We start from the raw sequence: 14,066 nt of genomic DNA, 5'->3' as shown, positions 1-14,066 counted from the left end.
CATCGGGCTTGTTACATTTAAAGGTTTAACTTTGATTGCCTGGCTATGATCATTTCTAATTCTTTTCCTCAGCATCAATTGAGTCTTCCATCTTTGCATTGGATCCAGGTCTCTGTCTTCTTCTCTCTATTCACAAAGCCCATTCTGTTTTCTACCCTTAGGGTAATGTCTTTAGGAAGAAGAGATCATGGGGTGGCCAAGGTCTGGCCATTGAGGAAGTCTCGGGTGTTTGTGGAGTGCATGCCCTCTGTTGTTGTGTTGTGGCTGTCCCCTGACATTAAGACAGTCATCTGCAGGGTCTCTCCTTGCATGCCATTTTAGTGTTTCTGTGCTGAATATGGTGTGGTTTAGTTTGGTGTGCACTGGTTTGCCTAAGAAAGGAGACGTTCAACCAACTCAACAGACAAACGCCTGCAGAATGCTGTGTTTTAAAGAGAGCATGGTAGAAGGGCTTTCTTCTAGTCCCTTACTGGAGAGTCTGTTCTCCTTTGGCTAAGCAACTTGGACTGAGGAAGACAGTCTCCACAGTGTTCCATGGTTTGGACTTCGCTTTTGTACGTGAGGCAGCTAATGTCCTCACCGTCCTGTCTTTGCCAGTAGTTCGGTCTTTATGCTGTTTGTGCTAGAGCCCCAAATTACTTTTGCCCCCATCAAATCATCTCCACGAGCCGTGCCTCTCACAGATACACTGCCAGAAACCACCATCTTCCTTCTGTGTCTGCTGGTACTGTCTCTGATCATGATTTCCAGGCTGTTTGCACCTGGTTGTTTGTTGGTGTCCTCTCCAGGAGAAACACAGTGTTCTCTCAACTCGATATCTGCCAAGACTGATGATTTGAAAACTCCAGACTCAACACCCTTTGTTGGCAAGGACTTGTACCATTCAGATAAGCTGCTGGTTAGAGCAAGTGGCATTGGGAAACATGCTACCTGTGGGTTCCCAGTGTTCTCGTCTCTCCTGTGCCTTTGTCTTTTGCATTGGCTTACTGCCGTCTGAAGCACCACCGCCTACTTCTCCCTAAGCCATGTCTCCAATTTTCTCCCATAGTCTCTTTGACTTCTTTTCTCTTTTACTGTAGAGTTTGGTCTGTAGGCTTCAGGTCAATTTCCACCAAGTCACAGTTGATGTAGTCATCTTCCAGTTGTGTTCATGGCTGATGACAAGCCTGGAGTTCCCAGATACTACTAACATCTCACTATCTTCCAAAGGCATCACAGACTCTTACCCAGCCATAAGGAAGAATGAATTCTTGCCACTTGCCTCATGTGGCAATGTTGTGGAGAGCATTGGGCTATGTCACATCTCTGAGTCTCAGAAAGACAAATAACGTATGATTTCACCCCGTCATGGTAGTAAAGAAACATGTGAAAAAGCAGGGGAAAATGGACAAGCAATACTACTCTAACCAGACACTTAAACTTTTGTCTTTCTTTGTAGGCATGTTAGTGGGAATACGTGTTTATAAAACAGGACAAAATGCGACATTCTTTGCAGGAATTGTGGCTGAAAGTGATGGAATGTGAGTTCTCAATGCACATGAAATTGATTTGCTATCCATAAAATGCCAAATTCCTATCTCTTGAAATTTTCTTATAAGTGTCATGTGAGAGGAAACAAGATGATGGGCAAGTAAGAGGAGGTGCCATTTCAACCTGTACTCCAAATTGAAGTTATTTCCTACCAAAGAATTCTGATTACCCATGAAAACAGCCTGAGATCAGAATTATATATGTCTGGATCTCTGCCAGCGCAGAAGTCATCAGTGGGCAGGAAAAGTGGAGTGAGAACGTTGGACTGTTACTGAAATAAACAAAAGTTCAAGGGACCCACCCAAGGCCACCAATTGGAAAGTAATACCCCAATACAAGAGTGTTCTGAGTCTGGGGACCAGCACTAACTTGGACTCTGGTTGAAAGCATTCAAAAAGTGCAAAGGATATTGAAAGTAAATTGTGTGAATCATGGCAGCTAAGGACACGGGCTTAAGTCCCCACACCCAGTACAGATTCCCTGGTGCTGAGCCAAAGAGAGTGTGTTGGAAAAACGATGTTTTGGTCCCTGAGCCAACAGCACACCCATGATCATGTGGGGTTCAGCTCCTGTTAGGGGCTTAGAGCCTCACCAAGCAGCAGAGCAATGAGACTTGCTAACAGAGCCTGAGACACCTGCACCCCTTACCATCCCCTGAGAAAGGTGTGCAAAGGCCCAGTCCATTGCTTAGACCCGTGCCATACTATCAGAGCATGAGACACGCGTGCACCCCACACACTCTCCTGAGAGAGGTGCGTGAAGGCCCAGGCTCATGCTCTCGGACACGCACCCTTCTATCAGAGCCTGAGACACGCGTGACCCACACCCTCCCCTGAGAGAGTGCTTGCAAGCCCAGAACTCTTAGACAGAGAAAGACCAGGCACTCCCAGCCAGGGCCAGCATGAAAATCTCAGTGTGGGATGGCAATTGGAAACTCTCTGATGGTCAGGAGCTGCCTAGACAGACACTGCTGCAATGGTTTGGGTACAAGCAGAAGATTCTGTGCTCCCTGGGACTACGACTCAAAATTTGCTCTGGCAGCAGGCAAGGGCGAATTTATATGGGCTCTGCAGCACCCACAGGTGAGAAGACTCAGGATTATCTCTGAGAGAGAGAACAGGGTGCAGTTTGCTTTCATCTCCAAAAGCCATCAAAAGAGGTCAAGGCAAGAGAAAAAAAAAAATTAACAAACATAAAAACCTCCAAAGAATAAAGACCTGAAAAAACAGGATTCCTCAGAGCCCATCCCCTAGAGAGGGGTGGGAGAATTTAAATCAGGGAACATCATTGACTGAAACCCACGTAACAGGCTTCTGCCTCAGAAAACCAACCAGGAAAGAAAAAAAGACTACACAACAACAACCACTGCTACTTCATAGATACAACTTTTATTTTTAACTCATTCCCACTATTCTGGTTTATTTGTAATATATAGATAACTTTTTAACCTATTTACCTTCAAACTGAGATGTCCAGTATATCAAATTCCATATTAACCTTCTAACCTGAACTTTTTGATACATACACATTTTTTTTCATTTGCATTCTAATTTTTTAAAAAATTTAGTTTAGTTTAGTCTAGTTTATTCCTTTTTCATTTCTATTTTCTAATGTTCATATAGAGTTAAACTTCAAGGTAATCTTCTTTTCCCAAACAATGCTATACCTATAGGTAAAGAAATTATCTTTTTATTTTTTTAATTCATTTTTTATTTATCTTATAGTTATATAAAATTCATATTAAAGTCACATAAAAGTCATATTCAGAGTCATAGCCAAGACCCTGGAATCATGAGTTGATCTGAAGGCCGCCTCTGAACTGATGGACACAACAATGGACCCAACCTTTGACTTCTGAATAACTCCTGGTTCTAGACAAGAACCGCTGCTCTTTCATTGTTCAGAAATGCAGGGGATAAGGATTTTGGCTTGGTCAGGTGTTGCTTGAGCTATCCGACCTGCTTGGAGAGCTGGTATAGCTTTTCCTCTTGAAGTCAGTGACTGGGCTATGGACAAACTATTCTCCGATGCCTATTTGCGTAAAGAAAATTCCTCCATGAATAGATTTTCCAGGGGGAAGGACACTATGTCTTTTGGTGCTCTGCTTCTGTGGAAGGTGATGAGAGTCCTCTGTGCCTCTGATTCTGGACCTCTGTTTCAGCTCCCAGATGAGGGTCATTGACAGCCTGATTCTCAAATCCATGTTCAGCCCTCTTTTTTTTTTCTCTCACTATTACTTATCCTACAATAGGCACCTATTACCTTCTTTTTGGATGATGATTCACTAAGCTCATTGTCATGTTCCATCATTCTTCCTTCTCTCTTAGAAATTGCATCCTTATTTTCTAGGCTTGTTTTTCCAGGTCACTAATTGGATCCTCTACTTCTGCCACGTTCCCAGTCTTTGCATCCAGTCTCCTACCAATCTTTTCTTCAGGAGCTCTTTAGGTTCTTTTATCTTTATCAGTTTTATCTCTGTGGTTCGAGACTATCAGATATCTTCTATGTTTTCTGATGTATAGGGAGGATCCATGCCGCTGCTATCAAACCCACATCGGGCGTGTTATATGTAGAAGCTTCACTCTGATTTCCTACCTGTGATCCTTTCTTGTTCATTTTCCTTGGCATCTATTGATCCTTCCATCTATATTAGATCTAGATCTCTGTATCCTCTCTGTATTCTAAATACTTATTCTGTTTTCTATCCTGTGGGTAATTTATTTAGGTAGAAGAGATCATTGAGTGTCCAAGGGAGGGCCCTTAAGGTTTGTCTAGTGTGTGTGTGTGTGTGTGTGTGTGTGTGTGTGGCATGCATGCCATCTGATGTTTGTGTTGTGGCTGATGCTATCCTTAAGACCAGCCATCTGCAGTGGATCTCCTTGCCTGCCGTTTGGTGTGTTTGGGGCCTGGGCTGAATATGCTGTGGTTTAATTTGATGGGCTCTGGTGTGCCTGTGAAAGGAGACATTCCACAAAATCATCAGAACGCAGACCTACAGAATGCTGTGTTCAGAAGAGATCATGTGTTCAAGGCATTCTTCTCATCCCCTTTGGGATAGTCTGATCTCCTTGGAGTAAACAACTTGGAGTGAGGAAGGCTGTCCCTCAAGTGTTCCGTGGTTGGGATTTCGTGTGGGCAGAGTAGGCAGCTAATGTACTAACCATCCTGTATTGGCCAGTAGCTCAGTCTTGATTCTCCTCATGTGGGAGCCCAATATTTCTTATGCCCCCATTGATACAACTCCACGAAAACTGCCTCTCATGGAGGCATCTTCCCACAGTGTGTCCTGGTATTGTCACTGATCATGGTTCAGGTTGTCTGCACATGGTTGCTTGTTGGTGACCTATGCAGGAAAAACACGGAGTTCTTTCGACGTTATATCTGCCAAGCCAGGACTCAAGACTTGTGTTGTCAAGAACTCGTGCCCTTCAGACCCTCTTCTAGTCATAGCCAATGGCACTGGGAAACAGGTGCCTTGTGGTTTTCCAGCATTCCCTGCTCTCCTGGGCATTTGTCCTTTGCAAGGGATCACTGCCATCTGATGCATGAACCAACGAAATCTCCTATAAGCCATGTCTCCAACCTCTCCCTTAGTCTCTGCGACTACCTTTCTTCTTGTCGAGTTTCCCTTGTAGGCTTCCGGTCAATGTCCACTCCGTTGCAGTTGTTCTGGTCATCTTCCTGTTGCCTTCTTGGCTGAAGACAAGCACGAGGTTATTAGACACTACTACCATCTCACTGTCCTCCATGTCACCACAAATTCTTACTGAGACATAAGAAAGAATGAATTCTTCCACTTGCCTCATTTGGTAGTGTTGCGGAGAGCATTGGGCTTCGTCACATCTATCATTCTCAGAAAGACAACAAACAGATGATTTCACTCCCTCATGACAATCAAGAAACATATGAAAAAGCAAGGGGTATAAGGACAAACAATACGACACTAATGAGGCACCCAATCGTGGTGATTGTGTGGAGGCAGTTTTATGAGAATACGTGTTAATTGAAGAGGACAAAGCGACAAGGTATTCCTAATGAGGCACATATTGTGGGAAGCCATATGATATTTCCCTTTTTCTGCTTGCCTTTTCATTTCACATCAGCCAGGCATGGGACATTCATGTCAAGGCAAGGTCCAGGGCGTTCATTCTCTTCGACGGCCGAGGAATACTGCTTGCCAAAATGGACCAAGCCTTCCTTATCCACTAGTCCTTGCAAGGGCATTGCGGCTCACTGCAAAGGTCTGCTCGAATGGGCCTTGCAAGCCATCGATATTAGCCATACCTATCCTTCTGACTAAAGAGACATGGTCAACATGATTATACCCGTTACCGCAACAAGGACAACTAATGATGACAACGGGTGCTGTCCGGGCCTCTTCCTTAGGTTTAGCCCTGATGCAGAATGACACTCTCCTCTAAGACTTTGCAAAGGTGTGTAAGGGAAAGCCAGGTAGACAGAGCCTTAAACCATTAGCTGTGTTTCAGAAAACTAAGAGATGAGACCACAGACAGCACCATATATCTATGCCCTCACCTTTTTCCTCGAAAGGGGACTTTCTGTCCCTTAGTCATCACTGAGCCATAGGCAAAAGACGCTGAGAAAGGACGCTCTCAAACACAGGATTTCCAAACCCATGGAGAGTTGTTGATACCCATGAGGCCTCACCGTTTCTTGAGATCTCTAGAAATTGTAGTGGAATTAGGACACCTTGCCGTCTCTGGGAAAATGTTGGCCTATAGGAAGGTATACTGAACATCATTTTCTTTCCGCTTTTTCCAGAATGGGGAAGTGGGACACTAACCCACAGGACAACCTGAGTTCTTGATCAGAATCAGAGGGCTCTTGTTCTGTCCTTCGGTGGCTTCCTACCTAAAGCCTTAGGACACCAAGGTCATGGGAGAAGGACAGCTGCTTCAGTGAAGCCAGCAATTGTGATGTCACAATGCTTTGAGTTCATAGCAAACACTCCTCATTACATCACGCCTGATCACTACAATTGGCTAGAGTAGTCGTGGGTAGGCCAAGAGCACCCCAGGCCGTCCCGAACCGCCGGAGCTCTCGGGGTCTCTCACCAAGGCAGTTTGCGAAGCGAGTCGGTGTCACCTTCCACATGGCCCAATTCATAGTGTTTGGTCGTGATTATCAGCACCAGCCCTCTGGATTCCAGAGAAAGACAAGCATCCACCATTCCATCTTAACCACGACATGCCAAGAAACAATCAGGCCTCAAGCAAAGCCTCAGGGGAGGAAATCTGAGCCCTGCACAAGGATAAGGCCCTCCCACACAATCACGGAGCTTCTGAACAGGAAAAGGCCCACCCAAGCAAAGAAAACTGAACACCCGCAACCGTGCAAAAGACATGTCTGGAGTCTTCAAAGGGACAACACAAGTACCTCGAGCCTCTCCAGGAATGCTGCCAACAGGGCCTCCCCATCTTCAAAAATGACCATGCATCAAAGGCAGTCTCTACACCTTAGGTGTAGAACCTTAGGTCCAGGATGGACTCATGTACTTGGAGTCCACAGGAGCAAATGGAAAGCATTTTGGAAGAGACCCATAGCCCAAGTGAAGCCATCTGAAAGACTTCTGTGCCTGATTCAGGTAGACAACTTATATGTACAAAAGGACGCATTGAAGAGGACTCGAATGTGGAAGAACCTTGAGAACACCCTCAGGGTGGAGCAGCTACCCCTGTGGAACTGCATGGAGATGTGGCAGCACAAGCCTGCCTTCTAGCTCTCAAGACCCTCAGCCAAATGATGTCATGTGAGAAGCAAAGAGTGCCTGTAGTAGAAGATGGGCATGTTATAATGGAGCCAGAACAGAATGAACATGTGTCAACAAGGGGTCAGTACAGCGTGACACACAGCGGATGCTTCAGGTTGTTGAGGAGATCCAGGAAGAGAAAGAACAGCAGAATGAACATTGGAGCTCCGAGCAAAGGTATGGTATTTTAGGATGGTGGGAGGTTCTCTGTACCTAGCTGCCCTCCATAGGAACCTTGGTCCAAATTCAATAAATTATCCTCTGCCCCCAGTCAATTATTGTGTCTAGTTTTGTTTTTGTTATCTTGTCAAACGATGCGCTTGCACTTATTAGACAGAGAGACCGAGAGTTCACAATCAAGGGGTAGAGCTGGCGAGGGAGAAGCTTACTTTCCCCTGAGCAGAGAACCTGAGACCACAGTCATTGCCAAGACCGTGGAATCATGAGTTGATCTGAAGGGTGCCGCTGAACTGATTGACACATCCTGGGGCCCAACCGTTGACTTCTGAGAACCTCGTGGTTCTAGACAAGAACCGCTGCTCAGTCATTGTTCAGAAATGCAGGGGATAAGGGTTTTGGCCTGGGCTGGTGTTGCTTGAGCTATCTGGCTTTCTTCGAGAGCTGGTATAGCATTTCCTCTTGAAGTCAGTGACTGGGCTATGGACAAACTATTCTCCCATACCTATTTGCTAAAGTGAATTCCTCCATGCCTAGATTTTCCAGGGGTAAATGGCACTATGTCTTTTGGTGCTCTGCTTCTGTGGAAGGTGATGGGAGTCCTCTGTGCCTCTGATTCTGGACCTCTGTTTCAGCTCCCAGATGAGGGTCATTGACAGCCCTGATTCTCAAATCCATGTTCAGACCTCTTTTCTTTCTCTCACTCTTACTTATCCTACAATAGGCACCTATTACCTTTCTTTTTGGATGGTGATTCCCTAAGCTCATTGTCATGTTCCATCATTCTTCCTACTCCTTTAGAATTTGCTTCCTTATTTTCTAGGCTTGTTCTTCAGGGTCACTAATTGGATCCTCTACTTCTGCCACGTTCCCAGTCTTTGCATCCAGTCTCCTACCAATCTTTTCTTCAGGAGCTCTTTAGGTTCTTTTATCTTTATCAGTTTTATCTCTGTGGTTTGAGACTCTCTGATATTTTCTATGTTTTCTGATGTATAGGGAGGATCCATGCCGCTGCTATCAAACCCACATCAGGCGTGTTTTATGTAGAAGCTTCACTCTGATTTCCTAGCCGTGATCCTTTCTTGTTCTTTTTCTTTAGCATCTATTGATTCTTCCATCTTGTATTAGATCTAGATCTCTGTCTCCTCTCTGTATTCGAAATACTTATTCTGTTTTCTATCCTGTGGGTAATTTATTTAGGTAGAAGAGATCATTGAGTGACCAAGGGCGGGCCCTTAAGGTTTGTCTAGTGTGTGTGTGCTTGTGTGTGTGTGTGTGTGTGTGTGTGTGTGTGTGTGTGTGTGGCATGCATGCCATCTGATGTTTGTTTTGTGGCTGACGCTGTCCTTGAGACCAGCCATCTGCAGTGGATCTCCTTGCCTGCCGTTTGGTGTGTTTGGGGCCTGGCTGAATATGCTGTGGTTTACTTTGATGGGCTCTGGTGTGCCTGTGAAAGGAGACATTCCACAACAGACCTACAGAATGCTGTGTTCAGAAGAGATCATGTGTTCAAGGCATTCTTCTCATCCCCTTTGGGATAGTCTGATCTCCTTGGAGTAAACAACTTGGAGTGAGGAAGGCTGTCCCTCAAGTGTTCCGTGGTTGGGATTTCGTGTGGGCAGAGTAGGCAGCTAATGTACTAACCATCCTGTATTGGCCAGTAGCTCAGTCTTGATTCTCCTCATGTGGGAGCCCAATATTTCTTATGCCCCCATTGATACAACTCCACGAAAACTGCCTCTCATGGAGGCATCTTCCCACAGTGTGTCCTGGTATTGTCACTGATCATGGTCTCCAGGTTGTCTGCACATGGTTGCTTGTTGGTGACCTATGCAGGAAAAACACGGAGTTCTTTCGACGTTATATCTGCCAAGCCAGGACTCAAGACTTGTGTTGTCAAGAACTCGTGCCCTTCAGACCCTCTTCTAGTCATAGCCAATGGCACTGGGAAACAGGTGCCTTGTGGTTTTCCAGCATTCCCTGCTCTCCTGGGCATTTGTCCTTTGCAAGGGATCACTGCCATCTGATGCATGAACCAACGAAATCTCCTATAAGCCATGTCTCCAACCTCTCCCTTAGTCTCTGCGACTACCTTTCTTCTTGTCGAGTTTCCCTTGTAGGCTTCCGGTCAATGTCCACTCCGTTGCAGTTGTTCTGGTCATCTTCCTGTTGCCTTCTTGGCTGAAGACAAGCACGAGGTTATTAGACACTACTACCATCTCACTGTCCTCCATGTCACCACAAATTCTTACTGAGACATAAGAAAGAATGAATTCTTCCACTTGCCTCATTTGGTAGTGTTGCGGAGAGCATTGGGCTTCGTCACATCTATCATTCTCAGAAAGACAACAAACAGATGATTTCACTCCCTCATGACAATCAAGAAACATATGAAAAAGCAAGGGGTATAAGGACAAACAATACGACACTAATGAGGCACCCAATCGTGGTGATTGTGTGGAGGCAGTTTTATGAGAATACGTGTTAATTGAAGAGGACAAAGCGACAAGGTATTCCTAATGAGGCACATATTGTGGGAAGCCATATGATATTTCCCTTTTTCTGCTTGCCTTTTCATTTCACATCAGCCAGGCATGGGACATTCATGTCAAGGCAAGGTCCAGGGCGTTCATTCTCTTCGACGGCCGAGGAATACTGCTTGCCAAAATGGACCAAGCCTTCCTTATCCACTAGTCCTTGCAAGGGCATTGCGGCTCACTGCAAAGGTCTGCTCGAATGGGCCTTGCAAGCCATCGATATTAGCCATACCTATCCTTCTGACTAAAGAGACATGGTCAACATGATTATACCCGTTACCGCAACAAGGACAACTAATGATGACAACGGGTGCTGTCCGGGCCTCTTCCTTAGGTTTAGCCCTGATGCAGAATGACACTCTCCTCTAAGACTTTGCAAAGGTGTGTAAGGGAAAGCCAGGTAGACAGAGCCTTAAACCATTAGCTGTGTTTCAGAAAACTAAGAGATGAGACCACAGACAGCACCATATATCTATGCCCTCACCTTTTTCCTCGAAAGGGGACTTTCTGTCCCTTAGTCATCACTGAGCCATAGGCAAAAGACGCTGAGAAAGGACGCTCTCAAACACAGGATTTCCAAACCCATGGAGAGTTGTTGATACCCATGAGGCCTCACCGTTTCTTGAGATCTCTAGAAATTGTAGTGGAATTAGGACACCTTGCCGTCTCTGGGAAAATGTTGGCCTATAGGAAGGTATACTGAACATCATTTTCTTTCCGCTTTTTCCAGAATGGGGAAGTGGGACACTAACCCACAGGACAACCTGAGTTCTTGATCAGAATCAGAGGGCTCTTGTTCTGTCCTTCGGTGGCTTCCTACCTAAAGCCTTAGGACACCAAGGTCATGGGAGAAGGACAGCTGCTTCAGTGAAGCCAGCAATTGTGATGTCACAATGCTTTGAGTTCATAGCAAACACTCCTCATTACATCACGCCTGATCACTACAATTGGCTAGAGTAGTCGTGGGTAGGCCAAGAGCACCCCAGGCCGTCCCGAACCGCCGGAGCTCTCGGGGTCTCTCACCAAGGCAGTTTGCGAAGCGAGTCGGTGTCACCTTCCACATGGCCCAATTCATAGTGTTTGGTCGTGATTATCAGCACCAGCCCTCTGGATTCCAGAGAAAGACAAGCATCCACCATTCCATCTTAACCACGACATGCCAAGAAACAATCAGGCCTCAAGCAAAGCCTCAGGGGAGGAAATCTGAGCCCTGCACAAGGATAAGGCCCTCCCACACAATCACGGAGCTTCTGAACAGGAAAAGGCCCACCCAAGCAAAGAAAACTGAACACCCGCAACCGTGCAAAAGACATGTCTGGAGTCTTCAAAGGGACAACACAAGTACCTCGAGCCTCTCCAGGAATGCTGCCAACAGGGCCTCCCCATCTTCAAAAATGACCATGCATCAAAGGCAGTCTCTACACCTTAGGTGTAGAACCTTAGGTCCAGGATGGACTCATGTACTTGGAGTCCACAGGAGCAAATGGAAAGCATTTTGGAAGAGACCCATAGCCCAAGTGAAGCCATCTGAAAGACTTCTGTGCCTGATTCAGGTAGACAACTTATATGTACAAAAGGACGCATTGAAGAGGACTCGAATGTGGAAGAACCTTGAGAACACCCTCAGGGTGGAGCAGCTACCCCTGTGGAACTGCATGGAGATGTGGCAGCACAAGCCTGCCTTCTAGCTCTCAAGACCCTCAGCCAAATGATGTCATGTGAGAAGCAAAGAGTGCCTGTAGTAGAAGATGGGCATGTTATAATGGAGCCAGAAGAGAATGAACATGTGTCAACAAGGGGTCAGTACAGCGTGACACACAGCGGATGCTTCAGGTTGTTGAGGAGATCCAGGAAGAGAAAGAACAGCAGAATGAACATTGGAGCTCCGAGCAAAGGTATGGTATTTTAGGATGGTGGGAGGTTCTCTGTACCTAGCTGCCCTCCATAGGAACCTTGGTCCAAATTCAATAAATTATCCTCTGCCCCCAGTCAATTATTGTGTCTAGTTTTGTTTTTGTTATCTTGTCAAACGATGCGCTTGCACTTATTAGACAGAGAGACCGAGAGTTCACAATCAAGGGGTAGAGCTGGCGAGGGAGAAGCTTACTTTCCCCTGAGCAGAGAACCTGAGACCACAGTCATTGCCAAGACCGTGGAATCATGAGTTGATCTGAAGGGTGCCGCTGAACTGATTGACACATCCTGGGGCCCAACCGTTGACTTCTGAGAACCTCGTGGTTCTAGACAAGAACCGCTGCTCAGTCATTGTTCAGAAATGCAGGGGATAAGGGTTTTGGCCTGGGCTGGTGTTGCTTGAGCTATCTGGCTTTCTTCGAGAGCTGGTATAGCATTTCCTCTTGAAGTCAGTGACTGGGCTATGGACAAACTATTCTCCCATACCTATTTGCTAAAGTGAATTCCTCCATGCCTAGATTTTCCAGGGGTAAATGGCACTATGTCTTTTGGTGCTCTGCTTCTGTGGAAGGTGATGGGAGTCCTCTGTGCCTCTGATTCTGGACCTCTGTTTCAGCTCCCAGATGAGGGTCATTGACAGCCCTGATTCTCAAATCCATGTTCAGACCTCTTTTCTTTCTCTCACTCTTACTTATCCTACAATAGGCACCTATTACCTTTCTTTTTGGATGGTGATTCCCTAAGCTCATTGTCATGTTCCATCATTCTTCCTACTCCTTTAGAATTTGCTTCCTTATTTTCTAGGCTTGTTCTTCAGGGTCACTAATTGGATCCTCTACTTCTGCCACGTTCCCAGTCTTTGCATCCAGTCTCCTACCAATCTTTTCTTCAGGAGCTCTTTAGGTTCTTTTATCTTTATCAGTTTTATCTCTGTGGTTTGAGACTCTCTGATATTTTCTATGTTTTCTGATGTATAGGGAGGATCCATGCCGCTGCTATCAAACCCACATCAGGCGTGTTTTATGTAGAAGCTTCACTCTGATTTCCTAGCCGTGATCCTTTCTTGTTCTTTTTCTTTAGCATCTATTGATTCTTCCATCTTGTATTAGATCTAGATCTCTGTCTCCTCTCTGTATTCGAAATACTTATTCTGTTTTCTATCCTGTGGGTAATTTATTTAGGTAGAAGAGATCATTGAGTGACCAAGGGCGGGCCCTTAAGGTTTGTCTAGTGTGTGTGTGCTTGTGTGTGTGTGTGTGTGTGTGTGTGTGTGTGTGTGTGGCATGCATGCCATCTGATGTTTGTTTTGTGGCTGACGCTGTCCTTGAGACCAGCCATCTGCAGTGGATCTCCTTGCCTGCCGTTTGGTGTGTTTGGGGCCTGGCTGAATATGCTGTGGTTTACTTTGATGGGCTCTGGTGTGCCTGTGAAAGGAGACATTCCACAACAGACCTACAGAATGCTGTGTTCAGAAGAGATCATGTGTTCAAGGCATTCTTCTCATCCCCTTTGGGATAGTCTGATCTCCTTGGAGTAAACAACTTGGAGTGAGGAAGGCTGTCCCTCAAGTGTTCCGTGGTTGGGATTTCGTGTGGGCAGAGTAGGCAGCTAATGTACTAACCATCCTGTATTGGCCAGTAGCTCAGTCTTGATTCTCCTCATGTGGGAGCCCAATATTTCTTATGCCCCCATTGATACAACTCCACGAAAACTGCCTCTCATGGAGGCATCTTCCCACAGTGTGTCCTGGTATTGTCACTGATCATGGTCTCCAGGTTGTCTGCACATGGTTGCTTGTTGGTGACCTATGCAGGAAAAACACGGAGTTCTTTCGACGTTATATCTGCCAAGCCAGGACTCAAGACTTGTGTTGTCAAGAACTCGTGCCCTTCAGACCCTCTTCTAGTCATAGCCAATGGCACTGGGAAACAGGTGCCTTGTGGTTTTCCAGCATTCCCTGCTCTCCTGGGCATTTGTCCTTTGCAAGGGATCACTGCCATCTGATGCATGAACCAACGAAATCTCCTATAAGCCATGTCTCCAACCTCTCCCTTAGTCTCTGCGACTACCTTTCTTCTTGTCGAGTTTCCCTTGTAGGCTTCCGGTCAATGTCCACTCCGTTGCAGTTGTTCTGGTCA

The sequence above is a fragment of the Mustela nivalis genome, assembly GCF_964662115.1.
Source record: "Mustela nivalis genome assembly, chromosome: 9".
Classification (NCBI taxonomy): Eukaryota; Metazoa; Chordata; class Mammalia; order Carnivora; family Mustelidae; genus Mustela; species Mustela nivalis.
This window is presented reverse-complemented; position numbering follows the sequence as displayed.